The 7,103-nt window shown below is 46.4% G+C and overlaps 1 long non-coding RNA gene across 1 annotated transcript; it reads right to left on the bottom strand.

The window, feature by feature from the left end:
• Positions 1–2,208: 2,208 nt before the first annotated feature.
• On the bottom strand, positions 2,209–6,612 carry LOC137363928 (uncharacterized). Its single transcript, XR_010972844.1, has 3 exons — positions 6,542–6,612; positions 6,417–6,448; positions 2,209–2,441 (listed from the first exon to the last, which is right to left on the bottom strand). It is a non-coding gene; the product is annotated as an uncharacterized lncRNA (long non-coding RNA).
• Between the last annotated feature and the right edge of the window lie 491 nt (positions 6,613–7,103).

Genomic DNA, 7,103 nt, shown 5'->3' with positions numbered 1-7,103 from the left:
GGAAGATTCAATTTGGGGCTTGGAGTCTTGTCAGTTGAATCGAGCTTCATCGTGAAAAGTTTTAGCAAACGTGTTGGGAAATGTGTCCAAAGCTGTTTCCATTCAGACATTCCTGCATTGGGGAAGTGTGAGCTATCTTTGCAGAGACAGGAAATAGGGGGTGTTTGAATGGACCTGTAGCTTTTGGTTGATGCAATAAGGTGAGAATTTGAATTGTGTCCCTTGCAGATACACAGAATGGAAGTTATTTACAGAACACCACATGAAGTAGTTTACCAATGTCTGACAAACTTCAAAGACTTCAGACACATGGAAGAAGTGGAGAATGGAACAATATTCAAAAAAAACCCTGAGACAGTCAGACAAGAGGAGGAGGAGGAGGGAAATGAATCTGTGTTTATGTTTTAATTTGAAGACCCCCCCAGGAACAGAGTTACATTTAAATACTTCCCCAGGAACAGAGTCACATTTAAATACTTCCCCAGGAACAGAGTCACATTTAAATACTTCCCCCGGAAGAGTCACATTTAAATACTTCCCCCGGAAGAGTCACATTTAAATACTTCCCCCGGAAGAGTCACATTTAAATACTTCCCCAGGAACAGAGTCACATTTAAATACTTCCCCAGGAACAGAGTCACATTTAAATACTTCCCCAGGAACAGAGTCACATTCAAATACTTCCCCCGTTTACAGAGTCACACTTAAATACTTCCCCAGGAACAGAGTCACATTTAAATACTTCCCCAGGAACAGAGTCACATTTAAATATTTCCCCCGTTTACAGAGTCACACTTAAATACTTCCCCAGGAACAGAGTCACATTTTAATACTTCCCCCGTTTACAGAGTCACACTTAAATACTTCCCCAGGAACAGAGTCACATTCAAATACTTCCCCCGTTTACAGAGTCACACTTAAATACTTCCCCAGGAACAGAGTCACATTTAAATACTTCCCCAGGAACAGAGTCACATTTAAATAGTTCCCACGTTTACAGAGTCACATTTAAATACTTCCCCAGGAATAGAGTCACATTTAAATAGTTCCCCCGGAAGAGTCACATTTAAATAGTTCCCCCGTTTACAGAGTCCCATTTAAATAGTTCCCCCGTTTAGAGTCCCACATTTAAATAGTTCCCCCGTTTACAGAGTCCCACATTTAAATAGTTACCCCGTTTAGAGTCCCACATTTAAATAGTTCCCCCGTTTACAGAGTCCCACATTTAAATAGTTCCCCCGTTTAGAGTCCCACATTTAAATAGTTCCCCCGTTTACAGAGTCCCACATTTAAATAGTTCCCCCGTTTACAGAGTCCCACATTTAAATAGTTCCCCCGTTTAGAGTCCCACATTTAAATAGTTCCCCCGTTTACAGAGTCCCACATTTAAATAGTTCCCCCGTTTACAGAGTCCCACATTTAAATATTTCCCCCGTTTACAGAGTCCCACATTTAAATAGTTCCCCCGTTTAGAGTCCCACATTTAAATAGTTCCCCCGTTTACAAAGTCCCACATTTAAATAGTTCCCCCGTTTAGAGTCCCACATTTAAATAGTTCCCCCGTTTAGAGTCCCACATTTAAATAGTTCCCCCGTTTACAAAGTCCCACATTTAAATAGTTCCCCCGTTTACAGAGTCCCACATTTAAATAGTTCCCCCGTTTACAGAGTCCCACATTTAAATAGTTCCCCCGGACTCTGTTCGACGGCGGCTGATGACGACACGCAAACATGGCGGCCGATGACGTCTCCTTCCCGCCAGGGCGTCAGTGTGAGCTCTGATTGGCTGCCTCTCCCCACGTGTCTGGAGATCAAGGGTCAGAGAAAAGGCGCCAGCCGAGATTCCCCGGTTTCGGGTGGGGTCGGCACCAGATTCTTAAAGGGACCCAACATGGAGAGACAGAGCGAGTAATAGAGAGGGAAATAGAAATATTCCCACTCCCCCTGGGTCACAAGGAGACAGGCAGAGATAGAAAGGATGTTGAGAGATACAGAGATAGGGATTTAAAGATGTGAAGAAACACAAGTTAGGAAGAAGGTTCAGGGAACAAGTTGCAGCAAGAGATGGAGAGAGAGAGAGAGAGAGGGGGGGAAATGTAGGGAATTACATTGACTGTCCTGGAGCAGCTCTTCCCAAACTATTCCCTTTGGGAGCAAACACTCCAACCCCCTCCCTCGTGGATAAAATAAATCCACAGACCCCCCCCCCCCCGGAAAACATCAAATCAAAATAGTGCGGATACTGGAAATGTGAAATAAAAAGTGTGTTCGAAATACTGAGCATTTGCAGCACTTTGTTTTTCTATCAGCCCCGTTTTCTGCTCTGTATGTAGAAATGAATTTGACAATGACACATATCTATTTATTATTATTTTCCCTCCCTTGTCTGAGAATTCCACGCGGCCAAAAGATTCTCCCTCTGCATCGTCCGAAAAGATTCTCCTTGGGAATAAGAGAAATAAAATTGATTCAAACACAGCAAAGCATTTTTGAAGAGAAATAAAACACAGCGAGAGCCCAGAGCTCTTTCTCTCACACACTGACATAAAACAATCTCTCAGTGACTCCCCGTCTTCCAAATACATCCCTCGACACAGAGCCAGAGACTGGGAAGCGTGGATGTGTTTACCCTGTCCTTTCCTGCTCTCTCTCTCTCTATTTGTGTGTGTGTGTGTGTCTCTCTCTCTCTCTCAGCCTGCCTGTGTGTGTCTCTCTCTCACTCTCAGCCTGCCTGTGTGTCTCTCTCTCTCTCTCTCAGCCTGTCTGTGTGTGTGTCTGTCTCTCTCTCTCTCTCAGCCTGCCTGTGTGTCTCTCTCTCACTCTCAGCCTGCCTGTGTGTGTGTCTCTCTCTCACTCTCAGCCTGCCTGTGTGTGTGTCTCTCACTCTCAGCCTGTCTGTGTGTGTCTCTCTCTCCCTCTCTCAGCCTGTCTGTCTCTCTGTGTAATCTGCCAACTCCAGCACAGCAGGAGTCCAGGAATTGCCCAAGGTTACACAAACACTCTCTCAGCAACACCCAATTCCAGACAAATAAGAGTTATAAACCGAAGGATCAAAGGATTGAGACAGCAACCTCCACCTCTGTGTGTGTGTGCGTGTCAGTCTCTGTATCTCTCTCTGTTCCTATCTCATTCTCCCCCTGTCTCTCTCCCTATCTGATTCTCTCCCCCTCTGTCCATGATTCTGTCTCTCTCTCTCTCTCTCTCTCTCACACACCTTTTCTGCTTCTCTCTATTTCTCTCTCCCTCCATCTCTCCTTCTCCCTCTTTTTCTCTCTCTCCCTTTGTCGGTCTCTCTCCAGCTCCCTTTGTAGTCTATTTGTGTCCTCCTCAAAGTTTACTGTCTCTCTCTGTCTCTCTCTCCCCCTCACCCCAATGCACCAGTTAAGAATGTATTTGACCACGCCTCTGTTTATATGATACTCGGCCCTGTTTCTGGTATAAAAATGTTTAAAAAGTGTTTTAAAATGGGTGAAGTGTCTGTGGGATCCCCTCCATTTTATATGTACAGGTGGAACACCCTCTATTTTATACGTAGAGAGGTATCTCCCTCCATTTTATGTGTAGAGGGGGATTCTCCCTCCATTTTACGTGAAGGGGAGAATTCTCCCTCCATTTAACGTGCAGGGGGGTATTCTACCTCCATTTTACGTGAAGGGGGGATTTTCCCTCCATTTTACGTGAAGGGGTGGATTCTCCCTCCATTTTACGTGAAGGGGTGGATTCTCCCTCCATTTTACGTGAAGGGGTGGATTCTCCCTCCATTTTACGTGAAGGGGTGGATTCTCCCTCCATTTTACGTGAAGGGGAGAATTCTCCCTCCATTTAACGTGCAGGGGGGGATTCTACCTCCATTTTACATGAAGGGGGGATTTTCCCTCCATTTTACGTGAAGGGGTGGATTCTCCCTCCATTTTACGTGAAGGGGTGGATTCTCCCTCCATTTTACGTGAAGGGGTGGATTCTCCCTCCATTTTACGTGCAGGGGGGGATTCTCCCTCCATTTTACGTGCAGGGGGGGATTCTCCCTCCATTTTACATGCAGGGGGGGATTCTCCCTCCATTTTACATGCAGGGGGGGATTCTCCCTCCATTTTACATGCAGGGGGGGATTCTCCCTCCATTTTACGTGCAGGGGGGGATTCTCCCTCCATTTTACGTGCAGGGGGGGATTCTCCCTCCATTTTACGTGCAGGGGGGATTCTCCCTCCATTTTACGTGCAGGGGGGGATTCTCCCTCCATTTTACGTGCAGGGGGGGATTCTCCCTCCATTTTACGTGCAGGGGGGGATTCTCCCTCCATTTTACGTGCAGGGGGGGATTCTCCCTCCATTTTACGTGCAGGGGGGGATTCTCCCTCCATTTTACGTGCAGGGGGGGATTCTCCCTCCATTTTACGTGCAGGGGGGATTCTCCCTCCATTTAACGTGCAGGGGAGAATTCTCCCTCCATTTAACGTGCAGGGGGGATTTCTCCCTCCATTTAACGTGCAGGGGGGGATTCTCCCTCCATATTACGTGCAGGGGGGGATTCTACCTCCATTTTACGTGAAGGGGGGGATTCTCCCTCCATTTTATGTGCAGGGGGGATTCTACCTCCATTTTACGTGCAGGGCGGGAATTCTCCCTCCATTTTATGTGCAGGGCGGGATTTAAACGGAGCTTTACTCGGTTTCTAAACCGTGCGGTACGTTCTTCGAGAGTGTTCGACGGGACAGGGTAGACGTGGAGAAATGATTCCTTCCGAGTGTTTTTTTATACGCGATGAGGGTTTCTACCACCCTTTCAGTCTGTGAATTCCAGTTCCCTACCTGGGTGAAAAAATTAGCCCTCATCTCTCTTCCAATTACTTGAATTGTCTGCGAAGGGAAATGGGTCCTTCCTATCTATCCACTCTATCTCAGCCCATCGTCATTTTATACACTTCAATTAAATCTCGCCTCAGTTCCAAAGAAAACAATTCCAGCCTGTTCCAATCTTTCCTCCTATATGTCGTGGTCAAACTAGAGCTTTCTACAGTTCGAGCATAACCTCTCTGCTCTTATATTCTGTACATAAGCCAATAAAGGAAAGTTCAGTCGACAATCCGGCAGGAAAAACTATCAGCGGTCGTCACAGGGCAAGAGGAGTGTGAATGAGTAAACTTTGAACACAGCGGTGTGAATGAGTAAACTTTGAACACAGCGGTGTGAATGAGTAAACTTTGAACACAGCGGTGTGAATGAGTAAACTTTGAACACAGCGGTGTGAATGAGTAAACTTTGAACACAGCGGTGTGAATGAGTAAACTTTGAACACAGCGGTGTGAATGAGTAAACTTTGAACACAGCGGTGTGAATGAGTAAACTTTGAACACACTGGTGAGAATGAGTAAACTTTGAACACACCGGTGCGAATGAGTAAACTTTGAACACAGCGGTGTGAATGAGTAAACTTTGAACACACTGGTGAGAATGAGTAAACTTTGAACACACCGGTGAGAATGAGTAAACTTTGAACACACCGGTGTGAATGAGTAAACTTTGAACACACTGGTGAGAATGAGTAAACTTTGAACACACCGGTGCGAATGAGTAAACTTTGAACACAGCGGTGCGAATGAGTAAACTTTGAACACAGCGGTGTGAATGAGTAAACTTTGAACACAGCGGTGTGAATGAGTAAACTTTGAACACAGCGGTGTGAATGAGTAAACTTTGAACACAGCGGTGTGAATGAGTAAACTTTGAACACAGCGGTGTGAATGAGTAAACTTTGAACACAGCGGTGTGAATGAGTAAACTTTGAACACAGCGGTGTGAATGAGTAAACTTTGAACACAGCGGTGTGAATGAGTAAACTTTGAACACACTGGTGAGAATGAGTAAACTTTGAACACACCGGTGCGAATGAGTAAACTTTGAACACAGCGGTGTGAATGAGTAAACTTTGAACACACTGGTGAGAATGAGTAAACTTTGAACACACCGGTGAGAATGAGTAAACTTTGAACACACCGGTGTGAATGAGTAAACTTTGAACACACTGGTGAGAATGAGTAAACTTTGAACACACCGGTGCGAATGAGTAAACTTTGAACACAGCGGTGCGAATGAGTAAACTTTGAACACAGCGGTGCGAATGAGTAAACTTTGAACACAGCGGTGCGAATGAGTAAACTTTGAACACAGCGGTGCGAATGAGTAAACTTTGAACACAGCGGTGCGAATGAGTAAACTTTGAACACACCGGTGTGAATGAGTAAACTTTAAACACAGCGGTGTGAATGAGTAAACTTTAAACACACCGGTGTGAATGAGTAAACTTTAAACACACCGGTGTGAATGAGTAAACTTTAAAACCACACAGGTGTGAATGAGTAAACTTTAAAATCACAGAGTTTGTCACTAAGTCATGGAAAATACATTGCACTATTACTGACCTTTACTCCAGTCCCTCAATCTTACTTCATTTCTGGGGAGAGAGAATTGTTATCAGATTCACCCATCATTTCAAACACAAATATTAACTCCCGTTGTAGTCAGCGGGACGAGGTGCCGATCGTACCCGCGAATTGGATCCCGAATCCCCGCAGGATTTGGTGGTCCGACCCGATAGATTTCAAAGTCCCTCCCGGGCGGATCCCGAAGGTCCGAGATAGCGGAGAAAACCGAGTCTGAGCTCAGGCTCCATGAAACCCATTGTAGTCAATGGGGGAACCGGACAGCGGGACGAGGTGCCGATCGTACCCGCGAATTGGATCCCGAATCCCCGCAGGATTTGGTGGTCCGACCCGATAGATTTGAAAGTCCCTCCCCGGGCGGATCCCGATCGTCCGACCGGCCTGGATCGAGCAGCGGCGGATGCCCCTGTCCTCACATAGACACAGGTACCGAGGAAGAGGGGAGGCTCTCCTTCTCCTTCTCCCTCTCCCCCGCCTCAACCCTCCCCAGGATGGGCTCTCAGACCCTGGCCGGACACCCGGACACCCATCAATGAACCACCGACCCAACCTTGCAAAAACATGCCGGGAAAGGTGCATGGAAACACGGCCTCCTCGGCAAAAACGCCCCGAACGCCGACTATTAAGCCCGGCAAGACTCATTGTAACCAACCGCAGTGAAAAGTT

Source organism: Heterodontus francisci, unplaced genomic scaffold, assembly GCF_036365525.1.
Source record: "Heterodontus francisci isolate sHetFra1 unplaced genomic scaffold, sHetFra1.hap1 HAP1_SCAFFOLD_2180, whole genome shotgun sequence".
Taxonomy (NCBI): Eukaryota; Metazoa; Chordata; class Chondrichthyes; order Heterodontiformes; family Heterodontidae; genus Heterodontus; species Heterodontus francisci.
The sequence above is the reverse complement of the archived record's forward strand: the minus strand, read 5'-3'. Positions and strand labels throughout refer to the sequence as shown.